The 18,311-nt window shown below is 45.9% G+C and overlaps 1 long non-coding RNA gene across 1 annotated transcript in view; it reads left to right on the top strand.

Moving 5' to 3' along the window:
* LOC308635254 overlaps nt 1-11,543 on the top strand; it is a 28,414-nt gene extending 16,871 nt beyond the window's left edge. Inside the window, exons 2-3 of the long non-coding RNA XR_014019174.1 lie at nt 10,384-10,466; nt 11,310-11,543. This is a non-coding gene — a long non-coding RNA (uncharacterized lncRNA). The remainder of the gene's footprint in view (nt 1-10,383; nt 10,467-11,309) is intronic.
* Nucleotides 11,544-18,311: the final 6,768 nt, after the last annotated feature.

Genomic DNA, 18,311 nt, shown 5'->3' with positions numbered 1-18,311 from the left:
TTAACCCCATAGCTTGGTTCCTACACGGGTCTCCCCTCTCACAATCTGTCCCCTTGTTTATCAATTTTTGGAGATTTTTTTTAACCAATGAAATCTGTCAATCATACCTCAGTTAAGCTAAAAAAAATTTGATAATGAAGAAAGAGCTAAAGACGAAGGAATTGATAGGTCACAGAGTGCTAGAGCCAAGATTTGAACCCGAGCTTTCTGATGGTCCAAATGGTGGTCTTAACCACTACACTCCATTGCCTTCCAGAAAGATGGGAAATTGTCATGATGTAATGTGAAGTGAATAAGGAAGAATGTAAAAATATATCTCTATGAATCTATGGTGATATTTATAGATGCATAGAAAAATATGGAAGAAAGTATTCCACAATGTGTATTGGGGTTACCCCTGGAATGTTTGAAACAAACATCAGTCAGAACTCTTGAGTCCCCTTATTCCTGGTTCTCTTGAGGCCATTGAGAACCTATAGCAGGCACTGTGTCTCTCTATGTGACCAAGAAGGGCATTTTCTAGTTTGTAAAATCCCTGTAGTCTGATTCTTGAGTGGGGGCAAATGTCACTTGGGGAGCTTGGAAATGTCCTTCTCTAAGGAGAAAGGGGATGTGTCATTGCTATAGTTTAGATCTTTAATGTCCCCCAAAGCCCATGTGTTCAAGGTTTGGTCTCCAGGGTGGTGCTGTGGGAGGTGGTAGAATCTTAAGCTGAAGGACATAGTGAAAGGCTTTTGGGTTATCAGGGGGCATGTTCTTGAAGGGGAACGGGCTAACCCAACCCCTTCCTCTTTTTTTTTTTTTTTTTGTTTCCTGGCCATGAGGGGAGTGGCTTTTGTCTGCAACCAGCTTGTACCCTGACATGGTGCCTCACCACAGGTCTCACCCTCCTGGGGGCCAACCAGTCCTGATTTGGCATCTACAAAATGGTGAGCCAAAATAAACTTTTTTTGTTTATAAGTTGACTGTCTCAGGTATTTGTTACAGGGATGGAAAGCTGATGAACACAGTTATTCTGACTCATCTCATGGTTTCCTTATCCTTTCCGTGAGTACAGTACAAGGATGGCATGGTGGGCAAGAGTGCCACTCTGAGCTGTGTGTGACTGTGGACATGTTACCAACCTCTTCCTGCCTTGATTCATTCATCTCTGAAGTGGGAGAGAGTTATAGCACTGACCTCACAGGGTTTCTTAAGGTAAAATGAGTCAACACAATTAAGATGCCAGGCCTACGAAGTACTCAACCCATGTTAGTTATTCTTATGTGGGAAAGCCTGGAAGAGTCATCGGCTCCGGGTAGTTGTGTAAGTTACGAGAATTTAAGGAAGGGCCTCCTTCCCCAGGTGCAGTGAGGATCGCAGCCAAGCACAGGCTTTGCCTCCTTCACTTGCGTTTCTTCCCCATCCAATTTACCTTGGCACAAAGGGATAATTCATGGGAATGTTCACATCCTGGTCCTTGACATAAATCTTCCTTCCCAGGGCTCATGGTGACAGCTCCCAGGTCTCCTGGACTTTCTTGTCTGAGTTTCCCATTCATGTTGTCCTTGCAGAGAAAGACCTTGGTGTGCCTGCCTTTCTCTGAAGCCATCCTTCTTGGGATGGGGCAAGGAGTGGGGTGCCTGAAGAAGGAGGAGGTGGGAGAAAGATCATCTGGGGTCAGAACATGACCTTGAGATCTGGGCTTGCACAGTACAATTACAGAGTAGCTATGCCCCTCCCGACAGGGCTGCTCCATGCCTCTGGGGAAGGCAGGGAAGGCTGTCTCCTTCATAGGTCTAGAATGAAACTGGCCCTGGTCCCGGGGAGGAAGGGAGTGATGATGTGTGAAGCTCATTTTTTGGTTTGATTTTTTTTTTCTCTCAAGTACTCTTCCTTTTACCAAAAAAGTCCACGCTGCTTAGCCATTTGCATCCATTCCCGGCCCTCGTAATCTATCAGATGAGCCTGTGCAAACAACTCTTTCTTTGGGATTCTTTTTTTTTTTTAGTTTTCAGCGGACACAACATCTTTCTTTGTATGTGGTGCTGAGGATCGAACCCGGGCTGCATGCACACCAGGCGAGTGCGCTACCAGTTGAGCCACATCCCCAGCCCCTTTCTTTGGGATTCTATCCGAAGCTCAGGTTCTCAGTTGGGATCCCCAGGAATGGGACAATGATTCTATTTCCTTCCCAAATGTTTAGACTTTGGGTCACAAGCCTCAGGGAAAAAGAAACAAGCCTCTAGGAAATGTTCTTCAATTCAGAATGGAAGTGGCGTTTCCTCATTCACTTATTGCATTCATTTAGCTATTCATTCATTTGAGAAATTATTATTATTGTACTGGGGATTGAACCCAGTGCTTTATCACGGAACTACATCTCCAACCCTTTTTAATTTTTGAGTCAGGTCTCATTAAGTTGCCCTGGTTGGCTTTGAACTTGCAATCTTCCTGCCTCAGCCTCCCAAGTAACTGGGATCAGAGGCATGAGCTACAGTGTCTGGCTTTATTGATTCTTTTAAATGTTGCGCTTCAAACTTGTTCTTCAAACAGCAGAGCTCCTGTGTATGTAATAGGTCTTAGTGAAACCCAGTAGATATGTGTTGGAACTGATGTTCATAGAGTTTCAGTGACTCTACAGTACCCACTCTAGCAATTGGGGTGCTGGCTAGTACCCAGATATTTTCATTTCTAACCCTTGGGTCAAATATGTTCTAGTTGTTGGGTGCCTTTATAGTGAAGTAGAGGAGGTTCTAAATTTACAAATCAGTTCTGTTCCAAAAGTGCATTTCAAAGTCCGTTGTCTAGAACTTGGAAAATATTTTCTTATAGAAACAGAGGTGCAGATGGTGGCTAGCTTCCCAGATCAGCCTACCAAGGCCCATTTAATCCACAGTGTACTGGAATTATGGAACTAATGGTTCTCTATCAGCTTTGCTTTACTAACAGGACTGCACAATGAGTGTCTTTAGTACTGACAAGATGGTAACCTCACCTGCGGGGAATTCAACGTCCTGCCTGCCCTACCCTTGGGAAACACAGGAACTGGAAAGTGAGCAAAAGTGGCCTTTGCATACGGAGAAGAGGTATCTCCAATTTTTCTTGATCTCAATACAGCGTAAACTTCACGAAGGAAGGGGCCTTCTTTTTTGTTTTTTGTTTCCTGCTGTATCCCCAGCACATAGTGGCACATAGTAGGTGCTTGATAAATAGTTCTTACGTGGACCAAAGTGTGAACCTCTGCTGGCTTTGTCAAGGAAGGGACCCTCTGGCTTAGAATGTAGTTACAATTATGTAGCATGTAGTTCTAGCAGGTCTGTTTGTTTTGTTTTCAGGCCTCTTGTATTTAGAAAAAACACATTAAAGGCTGAGGTAGACAGATCACACTGACAGCAGGGAGAGGTGACCCGCATCAGGGAGGAGGCAGAAACACTCTGAAGGGCTAGCACAGGAACTTCAACAACACAGCAGCCTGGGACCGTCCAGCTCAGTAATCCTGGGAGTCATTATTGTAAAATAAACATTAGTTAGTGCTCTCTAATTTATCACCCCTATTTAAGGATATAGGAAAGTCTGGATGGAAATTGTAGGAAGCTTAATAAAAAGTTTTGTTTCTTAAAGAAATAAACTCTTTTGTCATCTGGAAAACCATTTTAGATCTTGAAGCAATGGCTCTTCAAGTTCCCAGTACCCAACTGCTCTGGTCTATAATATTAGAAATTCTGGCTGTGATGTTTTAGTTATTAAAGGCTCGTTTGGGCTTTTGTGGAGCTCTCAGATTTTTCTTATGACAAATATAATTGGGTAACAAGTGACAAATCCTTCCTTTAAAAGCAGAGAAAATACTGAAAGTGGCAGTTATGGACAGCTGTGTATCCAAGGTGGCTCAGTGTAGTCTTGTTGGAGCCCAGGTAGGGGGAGAAGATGAGGCAGTAGTCATCTGTGTGTATGTTTGAGAGAATTTTGCATGAAGTTAGATCTTCCTTGAAATATAGACTCTTCTACTTAGTAACTGTGTGCCCTTGGCTAAGACTTTAACCACTCTGAGCCTTGGTTTTCTCTCCCTCAAAGAAGTAATGCTTTCCTAATAGGGTTGTGGGGTTTGACTGAACTAGTCTGTTCAGTGATTGTTACATAAAGTGTCTCCAAATATAATCCTCTTTTCCTATTTCCTGGACACACCCTTCTCCCACTTCTGTTGTTGAATATAGATGTGTGTGTGTGTGTGTGTGTGTGTGTGTGTGTGTGTGTGTGTATCTCTGTCATTCAACAATTCTTTTCTCCAGCAACACTCCTCATTCCCTGGACTGCTCCTTGTTGATGGGCGATTGGGTAGAAGAACCTAGTCTAAGGTTGCTTTGCAAATTTCAGGTAAATATTTGGCTACTCTATTTTAAGTGACGGTTTGAGGCTGAGCACCAGTGATGGAGCATTGTTTCTATGGACAAACGTGCTTTGCACACATCCTTGTCCATTCAGGATGCTATAATAAAAATACCAAAGACCAGGTGGCCTAAACAAACATCAGCAATTCTGGGGGCTGGGGCATCCAAGGTCAGGGTGTCTATAGAACTGGATGAAGGTCTACTCCCTGGTCTTTTTTTTTTTTTTTTTTTTTTTTTTTGTGGTGCTGGGAATTGAACCCAGGGCTTTGTGTATGTGAAACAAGCACTCTACCAACTGAGCTATAACCCTAGTCCCCTGGTCATCCTTTTGCTGAGTCCTCATATGGCAGAAGGTGTGAGGCTTTCTTGGTTCTCTTTTTATAAGGGCACTAATCCCATTCGCAATGGCTCCACCTCAGTCTATTCACCTCCCAGAGGGCCCTTGTCCAAATACTATCACATTTGAGGATTAGGTTTTAAGATATGAATTTGATGGTGGGCAAATATTTTTTGTGGTGGCCTAGAAGAAGTAAAGTGAGGCATACTCCCTTGTGGGGAGCCATTCTGACACGTGATTGGGTGACTCCCGTTAAGGGCCTGAGGCGCTTTGGCTCTGTCGAAGCTTTCCCGACCCTTTCCTGATGAGAGAGCCCATCCGTGTGGGGGTGTGCCTGACCACTGACCCCGGGGACCCAATCACTGACCCTGACCTTGGAGTGCAGCCCCCCTCAACCTTCATTGGATGGAATTCTCCCCTGAATCTCTTGTTCCCCAAATAAAAGGCTACTCCCCGGCGTGTTCACTCTCTCTCTCTCCTGCTAGCCCAGAGTAATCCTCGCTGCCCTGCTGGTCGGCTAGAGGTGGGAACCAGAGAGGTTAGCCGTCTCGGACCTAGCAATAGAAATAAGGTACTGTCTGTGTGTTTTATTTCGATCTCTTCTAACTAACTTTATGCCTAGTACCTCATTAATGAAACCACTGCGCAGGCCGCGTGGTAGACTCCCTGTCTCCCTACCCCTTTTCCTTGACCAGTGTATCCATGAAGCCGTGGCCCACATGAGTCACTTCTGTGAGCAGAATTCTCTTTGACAAGTCTGTTGCATGCTGTTGCAGGGGGTGGGGGTGGCACTGGCCCAAAATTTCTTAACCTTCACAATTGGACCAGTTTTGGGGGTTGTAGTGAAATGTTATTGTGAATGACCCAGATCCCCCTGGGGACAAAGGCACTTGTTCTCCTTGCTGCTGGAAGTGTTGCTACTGATGAGACATGGCTTAGACCCTCCCCAGACATTGCCTGTAATGGAAGGGCTCTGTCTCATCCAAGGTTTGGCCCCTTCTCAGAGGCAGCTGATTATCCAATGTCTGCGCAATGTGCTCTAGAAGGATCTGGTCCCCTGTGTCAATGTGGGACCTCTCCGAAGATCAGTCTAGCTCTGGCACTCTCTGTGGAATTGGCTAAGGCTTCTGTTGCAGCCACATTGCTGTTGATCAACTTCAGATCAACTCTGATTCCTTTACTCTCAAAATCACTTCCCAATAAGTTACCTGTAAGCAAACCTCCATTCCAAAGTCTGCTTCGGAGGCAAATGGACCTATAATATTGGATATGGGAAAGGGGCCAGGAAATAGATATTAAAATGGGATCTGGGAGCCGGATCATCTACCAGCCAACGTGCAGTGAGGATCCTGACCCTGGTGGTAGGTGAAGCCCTAACAGAAACTTGTTCCATTTGTTTAAACTGTCCCTGGTGGTGGGGCAGGGTGGGCTACTGATGGAAATATTCTGGCAGGTATAATATCTCAGGTACTCGAGGAGTTTTGGGGGGAATAGTAATTATAAGGACTAAGGAAACATAACTGTTGATGTCTTAAAGAAGGAAATAAAAGACTAAAGGTAATTAGTCACCAACTTACCACAAAGGGCCTCCTTGGAAGCATAAAAAGAGAATTTTATTGCCTAAAGTTGGAGGGCAGAAAGAGGTAAGGATTAGGCCTGTGACCTTAATGCCAGGGTAGCAGAGTTACAGAGAAGCTGAGTTCTCAATCCCACTAAGTCATGCTAAAATCAGGACTAATCAGGCTAATTGGAAATGAATGGGCCCTGAGATTTGGAATGGGGACATTTGGGCTGATACACTAAAAACTGAATCTCAGGTTTCTCAGAACCATCTGGACCTGCAGAAACAACCCTTTCCCTCTTAAAGACTGACATTCCTCCCTTGCTGGAAGATGGTGCAGGTGCCTGTGTCTTGCCAGAGAAAGTGTATACCCCTCAGGATTTAACTGTCCTTTTCCTTCCTGGACACCAGCCTAGTAACTAGGGACAAGTCACAACTGGTCATAGCCGCATTGGGCCTGCCAAGGAGGCAAGGGACGCTATTTCAAGTGATTTGCAAGACCATATGCATCTCCAGAGCTGGGAGCTATGTGTGGGGCTGCATTCTGAGGGTGCTAGATCAAAGGTTGTAAAAATAAACGGAATGAGAATTTTGTTTTTCAATTTTGCTTTGCTATGGGAGCATTATTTTTTACCTTTTAAAATTCTTTTTAGATATACATGTCATTAGAGTGTATTTTATATATACCTGGAGTATAACTTACTCTAATTAGGATGTGGGAGCATTCTTATCTAGGATTTACCCATATGACAAGGTAGACTACCCTGGTACTGAGCTAGCTTGCTGCCAGAGTGAATCTTGAAAGCTTAGAGAAATGAAGGTATAAATACTATGTGAAGTGGAAGTTCTAGAAACCCATGGCAGTCAGTGTGAGAAGAGTTCAAAAGGCTTACAGAGGGGGGTACGCTATATTGATCTACCATGCAAGCCTGAATCCCACTATTGCTTACCTCCTAAGAGAGACCCTGGAGTCCCCCCACATTTACCAAAGTGATAAGAACCATATTTTTGACACCAGTGTCACGAAGAAGCTCAGTGGTGACTGTCCTCTGTGGGCTAGGACTAACAATATAGGATATTCTGTTATAGAATTTTACTCTCTTATAGCAGTAGGGATGGTAGAATCCACGAATAAGAGGGGCCAGGTGATGTCACTTAATAACCAGAAACAGAGTAGGCGCAGTCATCATGAGGAGCAGGGTCAAAACTCAGAGGGGGCCCTGACTTGCAGAGAGCTGTGAGCATAGTACAGAATGGTACCGGCAGTGGGGTGGGGGCATATAGCTGGGAAGGTAATTTGGGTACTGCAGAATCTCTGTATCCCAAAGAAGTTCAGGATGAATACTCAGGAGACTGAGACAAGTCACCGTAATGAAAGTTATGATTCCTTGCCTGGTTCCTAGACTTGAGCCAGTAATTAGACCTGGGACCCATCAACAGAAAGACAGGCCAGGTCTCCAGAGGAAAAGACCTTGCAAAACCATAGCAAACATATAATAGCATAATTTCTTCAATTCTTCCTCATGGGGGTATATGACTATTTACTTGGGTCTCCATAATTTGGAGAGAACAGAATACCTAATGACTTTTGGACACAGGGTTTGAGTTGACCTTGACACCTAGGAAATTAAAGGATGAGTACAGTCTTACTAAGTTTGGTTTATAATGGATCCACTGGGTCCTCCAAGTGCTTCACTACCCCATCCAGTGATTGTTTCCCTGTTCCCTGAATGTGTATTTGGAATTGACTTGCTATTTGGCAGGATCATAACTTTGTTCCCTTTAGCATGTTGGGTTAGAGCTATTGGAATGGGAATTGACAAGTGGCCTCAGAATCTCCCCCCCCCCCAATATTGCATCCTAAAGGGAGGGAAATGGCAGAAACGAGTGCTATTTTTAAAGACCTGAAAGATGCAGGGGTTTTTATCATATCTTCATTTAGCTCACCAGCCTGGCCCCTACCAAACCCAGATGGGTCCTGGAGGATGACTGTGAACTACCACTCAACCAAGTGGGACCCCATTTGCAATTGCTTCTCTAGATGCAGTATCATTGCTTGACAGATTAGCATGGCCTTAGGCACAGGGTATGTGGCCATTGATCTGGTGAATGCATTTTTCCCCCTTACCTAACAAGAAGGAGGCTCAAAGCACTTCACATTACATGAGGTGAGCAACAGAATACATTTATGACCTGGCCTAGGGCTATATGAGCTCTTTTACTCTCTGTTATAATAATGGCTGAGGGGATTGGGGCCATCTAGACATTTCATAGAATGTCATATTGGTCAGTTTTTTTTTTCTTTTGTACTAGGGATTGAACCCAGGGGTGCTTAACTACTGAGCTATATCCACAGCCCTTTTCAATTTTGAGATAAGGGTCTTACTAGATTGCTTAGGGCCTCACTAAATTGCTGAGGCTAGCCTTAAACTCACAACCCTCCTGCCTCAGCCTCTTTAGGCACTGGGATTACAGGTCTGTCCCACCATGCCTGCCTTGGTTACTGAAATGATGCCACTTTGATAAGCATAGTGGGGTGTATAGGAAATGGCAAGTATACAGGAAGAATTCATAAGATGCATACAACAATAGACCATGGGAGATACACTCAACAAATATTCCAGTGCTCATTATATTAATGAAGTTTTAAGGGATCCTGTGGTCTGGATCATGCTGGGGCATCCCCTTCAAACTAAAAGACAGATTATTGTCTCTCCATTCTCTACCACCAAGACATAAGCACAACACCTCGTAGGTCTCTTGAGGCAGTAGGCCTCACATTTGGGATCACAGCTCTGATCCATTGACCTACTGATGTGGATGATTTTCAGTTTGGAGGGGAACCCAGGGCAGAAAGTGGTTATACATAAAGTTCAAGGTAAAAGAATCCCAGCTTCCTGGGTTATAGACCTGACTGATGGACTTCATGATATTAGAGGAACTTAAGAAGTGAAAAGTTACCATTCTCCTAATAGGACATACACAGTAGAGATCCCTAGGGATCTGGAGAAAACCATGCTGTCTTCACCTCTTAAAAGAGCTCTTGGTATGGTATCAGGTCCATGTAGAGGCAAAACCTGGCCATCAGGAGCTGAGTTCTCTTCTCTCAGACACACCAAGGTCCAAGAACAATCCCAAGTAAGATGGAAGTGGGATACCTGCGTGCAGGCACTAGTGCCAGAAGACACAAGTAAGCTGTTTGGACAGGTAGCTCAGACTCCTGTGTCATCTGCTGTTGTTGCACAGGTGACCCTTCCTCCACCCTAATACTATCAGTTTATTCTTGGGAGGGAGCACCCACTTGCAAGACATTGAGCAACGTCTTCTATGAGAAAGGACCATCTGAAGGCTAGCAGAGGGTGATTCACCAGTGTGTAACACTGCTTGGGCCAAGGGACCCACTTTATAGTGAAGGACAATTGCAGTGGATATGTGACCATGATGTCAACTGGTGCCAATGTCTTGGCTGGGCACAGAATCACGAGCCACCACACAGCTTTGTAGATTCAAACAGCAATTCTTTATTCCCGAACTCACACCGGCCTCCACACACGCTCTGGGGCAATTCCAGTTCTGCTGCCGCCCCATTCACCTACTCCCCGAGGCTTTTTTCCAAAATCCTATTTTAATCTCACGAGAACTCAACGGGAACAAGCAGCAGGAACGCCCTAATCCCAGTAGCAATAATCTTCAACCTCTAACTTCCCTAAAACCCCTATTGTCTTAAACCGGGAACGCCCTAAACTTGTCTTAAACCGGGACCGCCTTAAACTCAAGGAGCGGGATACTTCCTCAAACCTGATCAGCTCTAAACCCGGATCCGCCTTGGTCCTTGAGCAAGGTCACCTTACATGCAATGTCAACAGCGAAATCCATTTAACATGGGGTACGCTAGCAAGGAAATTTTGATGCGTCATTCCTACTTGGCAATGGCCCTCAGCAAACTGGTCACATATCACATCACCCAGAAGATGTTGGCTGGATAAACAGATGGGACTACCTTCTTCACAGGCATAGCTCAGGTGCCAGTGGAAAGGATACTCTTTGAAGATAAGGTATATCCTCCAGGATGCACCATGGATCCTCAGTTGGTGACTTATGTGGTTTGTCTCCAACAGGTACAATGTGCTGGACCAGGAGAAGCCATCCTGATTACTCTCACCAGCTGTGATCCAGTTGGGGAAAATGCTTCTTCCTAAAGGTTATGTGAGACCAAAGTTTGCTTCTTAGAGGGGAATGCTTCTAACTAAAAACAAAGCAAGAATTCCATCTAGCTCTTGCCATGACGACTGGTTGGTCACCTTAGATTGACAGGTAGCTCAGACTCCTTGGTCTTGCCAAGAGAAGAGAAAGCCAGGACAGAAGTCACCAGTTGTTAGGTGTCATTGATCTCATTCATTGGGAGAAGTAAGGCTGCTGACATGCAGTAAGAGGCGAGGTGCCGCAGTCTGGCTGGGCACAATTCAGGAGCCACTTGTCAAAAGAAACTAACTTTATTTTTAGAACCACACACGCCAAACAAAACAGCTCCTCAGGAAAAAACCCTCAGAGCCCAACTGCCACGACCGGCTTCCCACAAGCCTCTCACCCCAACACCAGCCTCTCTCCACCTCCCACAATCCTCCTGCTCTTGAGGCCGATTGGCTGAGTCACGTGGGCGGAGCCAAAAAAGTCCCTCAATGAGCAGCTCCGTGGTCTGAAAGGGCAGGGAAACAGCCCAATGAGCATCACCACAGAGGAGCCAATCAGCTAGATGTTGCTGGGGCCACTGTGAGCCAATCATCAGCTGGAAGTCTGAAAGGGCGGGGAAACAGCTCAATGAGCATCTCCAATGAGCATCACCGCAGAGGAGCCAATCAGCTAGATGTTGCTGGGGCTGCTGTGAGCCAATCATCAGTCGGCAGCTGGAAGTTTGCTGGCAGCTGGAAGTTTGCTGGGGCCCCTTTGGCTGTGGCTCTCAACAGCGAGGAAAAATGTGATTGTCACTGAGGTATCTTTTGAAGTTCCCACGTCCAATTTTAAATTGTGATTTTTTTTTTTTTAGGAATTGTATTCAGTGATGCTCAAGCACTGAGCCACATCCCTAGGCCCCCCCCCCTTATTTTCTATTTTGAGACAAGGTCTCACTAAGTTGCTTAGGGCCTTACTAAGTTGCTGAGGCTAGCCTTGAACCTGAGATCCTTCTGCCTCAGCCTCCCAAGTTGCTGGGATTACCAGCATGCACCACCATGCCCTTATGTCCAGTTTTGATGGCCAGTGGACAAGTACAACAGCTATATTCTGGGGAGGCTTGATGACCTGATGAAGGATGAGGATCTGGACCAGCTCACCAAGTAAGCCACCTATGCCAGTAAAAGTGGTAATGGAGGGTGAAGGAATCTAGACTGGGCAGCTCCTAGGCCAGTTTTAGCAGTAGGGGTGGAGTTTCTCTCAGAAAGGAGACCAGTCAGAACCAGGAGGAGCTATTCCAGGATGGGGTGCTTTATAGTAAGTAAATGAATCCTAAAAACATAACTGGTGGTTTGTAGGTCTGATATGGTCTACCTTCCTATGCCTCCTTCAGAACTCACAGCATTTAGCACACTCTAATATAAAGAATGGTTGACATGGGGGCTTCTTTCTGGAGGTGAATGTGGCCCTTAATTCATAAGGATGTAAATACCATAAGAATATAGATTCCATGGGGCCAGGGATTCTTGTTTCATTCTTCTCTTGCTGAAGCCTAAGAGGGTGCTTGGTCCAGCGTAAGCATTTGGTCATCATTTGTCGGGTGAACAATTGTTTATTACCTTTAGCCCTGTCCAGCTTGTAGCCTGTACCTAGTTGTTGAAGGACAATGTTTTCAAGGAGGGAAGTTTGCCACCTTAGGTAATCCTTGTTATGTGGAATTTCAGATACTGCATTAGAGGGATAGCTTTGATGCTGGAAAGTCCCTCTAGGTCATGTTCAAATTATCATACCTATATGCACACACACACACACACACACACACACACACACACACAGAGTGATTCTGAAACATCCTTCTAAATTCTTTGTGAATATGGAGGCCCAAGGAAACCAGTTCTTGTCAAGCTGTTTCCATATTTCCCTACCCTAGGAGGATCAGCCCCATTGAGATGAGGTGTCGGATCCTGTGCCTCCATCTCTCCCACTTGGGCCCCAGGCCCTCACCTCCAGAGCTGGCACACCATCAGACCAAGTTGTTCCCATAAAGGTGCAAAACTTGAGACTTAAATTGGATTTGCCTGTGGCTTTGTGCTGTTCATGTCCCTCCCTCCTTTGGTTTTGATTTATCGTTTTAATCAGTCATAGTCAATCATTCCCTCTCCGTCTTGCTCACCATAAACACAACCTCTTGCCAAAAAAATTATGACTGTATTAAATGATTTTATTACAGTAAACTGCAGATTGTACAGTGTAAACACAGGTGCCGCTCAAACTCCACACCCTCCAGCTCTGTCCAGACCAGCACTGGTGCTGGGGAGGGCCGGGAGGTGCCCGGGCCTGCGGGAGGGAGTGCCGCTGGCAGTCAGAGGATCAGGAGATCCTTCGGTTCATCCCTTTGCCATAGAGATGAAGAAACTAAGTCTCTGGCTGGTGAAGCCACAGGTCTCAGAAGGCTGAAAGGTCACACAGATGTCTAATGTCACACAGCTGTCCAATGACAGAGCTAGAGTCAGATCTGGGGTCATCTGATGTTGGAGACCCTTTGCAAGACACCTTTCCTTTATGCTTTATCTTCTCCCTTTCCAGCGTCATTTTAGGCTCTTATTTATTTATTTAGTACCAGGGATTGAACCCAGGGGCGCTTTACCACTGAGCCACATCCCCAGCTCTTTTTTATATTTTATTTAGACACAGGATCTGTCTGAATTGCTTAGGGCTTTGCTAAGTTGCTGAGTCTGGCCTTGAACCTGAGATCCTTCTGCCTCAGCCTCCTGAACCACTGGGATTATAGGTATGGGCCACTGTGCCCAGCTGAGTTTGATATTATAATTCTCTTACACACACACACACACACACACACACACACACACACACACACACGAACTCTGGGTCTTATGCTTGCTTTTTGTCTCAGCACTGGGGGAAATGTGAATTCAGGATAAAGAACAAGTAGCTCTTCTTGCCCCTCAATCATGGATGGCAGAGATGGGGACTCCCCATTCTCCAAGCCATTGTTCTGGGGACAGAGATGGGGAAGTCCCAAAGGAGGCTCTTCTGGGATGAGGCCTTGGGAAGCAGCCCAGACCAGCGCCTTCTGGCTGGTGAGTAGGAGAGCTTTGTCCTGGGATGGCCGCGCCACTCTTGAAGCTTGGAACCCTGTGTTGCCAGAGTAGCTTGCCCAATAGTGCTGGAGCCATGGAGCTTAGTTTCTTTTGGTGTAGATACAAGAGTAGAGAAGACCAAGACACTTTGAGGGATAATTTCTTCAGGAGGGGTCTACTCTAAAGATATTGTTATTAAGCATGAGAAAGGCATTTTCTAAACAGGTGATTTATCAGGTCGAGGGGGACTCTTAGGGTACTCCAAAGATGGGACTATTTGGACAATCCATTGAAGATGTCACCTCCTCACTGGGAGCTTTCTTAGCCTAAACTCTCCAGCCCTTTGGGAATCAGTGTGCGTACACACACACACATACACACAACATATATACATAACATATATACATATATAGTTTAGTCTTCACATCTGCTCTTTCCCCCCCTTCCTGTTTGTTTTTTGGTTTTGGCACATCTGGGCCTCTGTAGTAAACAGATCCAATATTTACCAAGCAGCTCCAAAGGTTACATTTGCTTCCAAAGTTTTTAATTCCTCCTCCTTTTGGATAAGTTTCAGCTCCAGAGAGAAGCTGTTTTTGCTGAGCCTGGGCTGCAGGAGAGAGGCAGGAACACAGACCCATCTGTTGAAGATTGGAACATAAATAGCCCCCTTTAAAAATAAATCTCCGCTTTTAACTCTGTAGATAAAAATATCTGAATAAAGGACAATTCTTAATCTCCACCTTCTCCCCTGCTTGACTCAAGCGTTTCTAAGTGGAGGTTTTTTTTTTTTTTCTCCTTTTACAGGTTTCATTTTGGCTTTGATTCTAGTGAGTTTACTGACAGATTACTTCATTTTAACTATATGGCTTTTCTGTCTAGGGGGAGGTATATTTCTAAGTATCATATTTATCAAAAGAGCTCTGCAAAACAAGGGCCAGAATTACTCTTTTGATGGTTCCCCCTCTAACTACAACCACAATAAATTTTGTGAGAAAGAATGCTCAACTGGGGACCTTTTATGTTAAAGCCGAGAACCGGGGTTCAGACGTTGTCACTTTCAAACCTCCACCAGTTGGGCTGTTTTTTTTTTTTTTTTTCCTTCTTCTCCTCTCCCCGGCCAGAAATCTCACATCTGGTCTCACTTGCAAGGCTGGTCCTGGGCTCCCAGGGGTTCCATATTTTTCCTCCTATAACTTTAAATCAGAGGAGCATTTCAGTAAATCACAGGGAACACTTATTTATTGGACATAGTTTTGGGTCTCTTAAAGCATGGAAAATAAATTTAATGGAGCGTTCGGAGCATTTCTCCAATCTTTTGAGGGATTACTTGGGGAATTTGTCAACTGCGCCAAGCCCAGCAGCCTGATCCAGAGAGATGGGAAGGAAATGATGGGAGAATCTTCTCAGAGGACCCAGGTGGATCCTAAATCACCCCAAGAAAGATTAATATAGGAGGACCAGTTGCCAGCAAGGTTGATCGGCAGCCTGGCCATCTATTTAATAAACTATCATTTCAGCTGGAGGGTGACTTTAATCTGAATTACATTTTGTTTTTGTCATCCACTCTTGCCAAGTAATTTATGGCATACCAGAGCGTGCTTTTTAACCTCAAACAGCAAAGGAGGGAGGTAAAGAAAAGGGGGGGGGATGGGGCAGGAACAAAGACAGATAATAAAATAAAAAGAGGGAAGAGAGCAGCTCTAGGAGGCTGTGAAAACCTGGAGGTCAATGGAGGAGCAGGGTAGAGCCGACAATTGGAGAGAGGGATGGATGGAGAGAGGGACTGCCCGAGACAGGGGTAGGTGGAGGCTGCTGTCTGGGCAAGCAAGCTTTCATTCTTGGTGACCTTGAACTAGAAATGAAGGTGGGTGGGGTTGGTCTTTCTTCTTTGAGGGGAATTAGTGAGGGTAATTTTGGGGGGCTTGTGGGATCAGTGGCCTTCCAGGTTAGGGGAGCAGGAGTGCTTGCTTAGCCAAGGAAGATGGGAGGCTTCTGAGGTAACCTTCGGGAGGTGTGTGCTGCTCCTTCAGGTTGGAGCTGCTGGGAGAACAAAGGGCTGTTCATGAGGGCGGACAGGCTTTGTTTTTGGAAACAGAGTAACAGTAACATTATTGTGGTCATTATGAGCCTGAGTGCAGAACCACCATGCCCCTTTTCTGAAATTGTGGGTCTGGAGGTTCTGATTTGTCTTTGTCCTAGTCTTGGTGATTCTTCACCAAGAAGAGGACAGGGATTTTTGTTTTTAGGTCCAAATGGGTAAAGTGAGGCACAAGGTAAGTAGGAGCAAAAGCTGAGGGATCTCCTTAAGCCACAGGGGTGCTGCAGGGGGCCAGGGACATAGGTGTGCTCACCTCTCCAGCTTTGGTGTCCTGCAGATGAGGGCTGAAGAGCTTCCTGCTCTTTATTTCCGTTTTCTTGGAGCTTCTTTGATGTCCTGGGGAGAGGACTTTCTGCTCTGATTTCCTTGTTCTCCTACGTGAGTCCTACCAACCCTTCTCTGCTTCTTCACTCTGTCTTTTCAGCCTATAACTTTACATCAGAGGAGCATTTCTTCATTCTGTCTTTTCAGCCTAGTCAAACCAGTCCTTGCCTGGCACCTCCCTGGATGGCCACGGACAAGGGCCTTGGTGTCGGGGAACTCGTAGGGACCACTGGGGTGGTAGCTGCGGGAATGAGAGGAGGGTCAGGAGGAGACAGGAAGACCAGAAAGTGCTGGGCCAGGTGAACTCTGCAGTGGTCGCTGCTCAATCCAGACTCAAAACAGAGTGCGAGTGAAGACCTCTGTCTGCCCACAGGCTTCTGTGGGGTGAATTTAGATGTGGGAGGTGTGGGCGTGGAGGAAATGTTCTGGGGTTTGGGAAATTATAGGAGCAGGGCTTCATGGTGAGCACGTGCCAAAATGCTGACCTTCAGGTGACCTCTCACTGGCTCTGCACGGCTTTTCCTGTTTGCTTAGGGTCCTCCATGATCTGGCTTCATCCAAGTTTTCAGCCTCCCCTTTCCTTACAGTCCCACGAACACTCTGGACTCTGAAGTTTACCTTCTTCCTTCTGCTTTGATGGTTCTTCTCTTCTTGTCCATCCTTCCTAGTTTTACCCACACTTCAAGTGTGAGACCAAGTTTCATTTTTTTTTTCCTAGAACATGTCCCTGATCACTTTGTTCTTTGTGACACCAACTGATGAACTGATGGCCTCTACCATACTCTTTAGCATGAAGGTGAATATGGTCTCTTATTGCCCCTGTTGAGTTCCTATTTCCCTCTCTGTCTCACCTCCTCACTGGTAAGTGAAGGGCTGTGAGGGATGATCTCTAAGGTCCTTTGCAGCTATAATGTCCTTAGAGCCTAGGTCTCACCCACCTCCTGTATCTTTTTCTCATATGAAACCTCATAATATTCTAGTCCAGGACTGGGCTCTGAGAGGGTATTCCACGAGTACTTTAGTTTACTCCTTCTGCGTGTATCTTTTTTCCTACTGGCAGTGGAAAGAATAGGAGTAGCTTAGGTGCCTTGGGAGCCTTGTCCTATAGTTGAGCCCAAAGAAAGCAACTGTGCATATAGTAAAAAATTGCCCTGATTTCTTCACTCCCAGTATATTCTGTTTTGGGGAATTTATTTGGGGGAGTGCTCTCTAGCATAGGGAAAGCTCTACTAAAGGGGCCCGGGGAGCTCCTTTGCAGAAAATACATTTTATAGCACAATAGAAAAAAGTTCCCAACTTGATTCAGACCTGGGTTTGACCACTTCCTGCTCCCAAGACTCAGGCAAGTCACTTGGCCTGTGAATCTTACATGTTCATCTCTAGAACAATGATTCCAATACCTGCCTGTTTGATCTCCAAGGACTGTTGTGGGAATAAAAAGGTGAGATGACTTGGGAGAACTTCTGTGAATTGTGAAGCTAATTGTGAAGCTAATCGTAGCAGGTGTGAAGTGGCCAAGGAGGTATGAAGGGAGCACCTAACCTCTTAACACTAACAAATAAAAGCCAAGACAACAGAAAAAGAGGACATGGAAGGGATCTCCCTCCCTCTCTCACTGCTGGACAAAGCACCACTTCCCTGGATAATATTCTGTAGAAATGCTCCCCCCTCACCAGCAGGGAGGGAATAAAAAAAGACAGAAAAGAAAATCAAGCGAGAAGGAACATACTGGTATATTCTGAAAGTTGACTCTGGGAGGAGAGGAAAACATGAGCAAACAAAAGCTGTCACTCACTGGCAAGCTGCTTCCCCTGAGGAATAATCTCTGTGAAGAAAAATTAAAGATATGAATGTAGCCTTGAGCAGGCGTGCAGACCCTGGCTGTGGCTGGGAACCTCTGGGGCGTGGCCTTCCCTCCCAGTCTTGGGGTTTTACGAGCTCTGAGGGGTTGAGAAAGGGGGCAGAGTTCATCTTCTGTCCTCCAAGGGGGCAGCATCTTCCTGTCCCCCCACAGTCCCTGCAGTTTGCCTGAACAGACGTGCCTGGCAGTGCCATGGTCCAGGCCTGGACCCCAGGTGGCCGTGTCATGGCCGAAACCTGGACCCTGCCTAGAGCCCTACCCACCCTTGGCCTTTCTTACGCACTCACACCTCTCTTCTCTTCATCCTGTTCCAACTTCCCCCACATCCATCCGCCTTGCCTTGTCAATTTTCACCCCATGAATCAGAAGTTGGAGGGCCCCTGGAAGCTGGCAACTGGGGCTCCAGCCTTCTAGAAACCTGTTTGTGTGCAAACAGACAAAGGGCTCCCCCCCCCCCCAAAGCACACACCATCCCGACTTTCCAAGACGATG

This window comes from Spermophilus citellus (genome assembly GCF_964194105.1).
Source record: "Spermophilus citellus genome assembly, chromosome: 16".
Lineage (NCBI taxonomy): Eukaryota > Metazoa > Chordata > Mammalia > Rodentia > Sciuridae > Spermophilus > Spermophilus citellus.
Note: the sequence above shows the minus strand (reverse complement) of the source record. Positions and strands in the feature narration are given on the sequence as shown.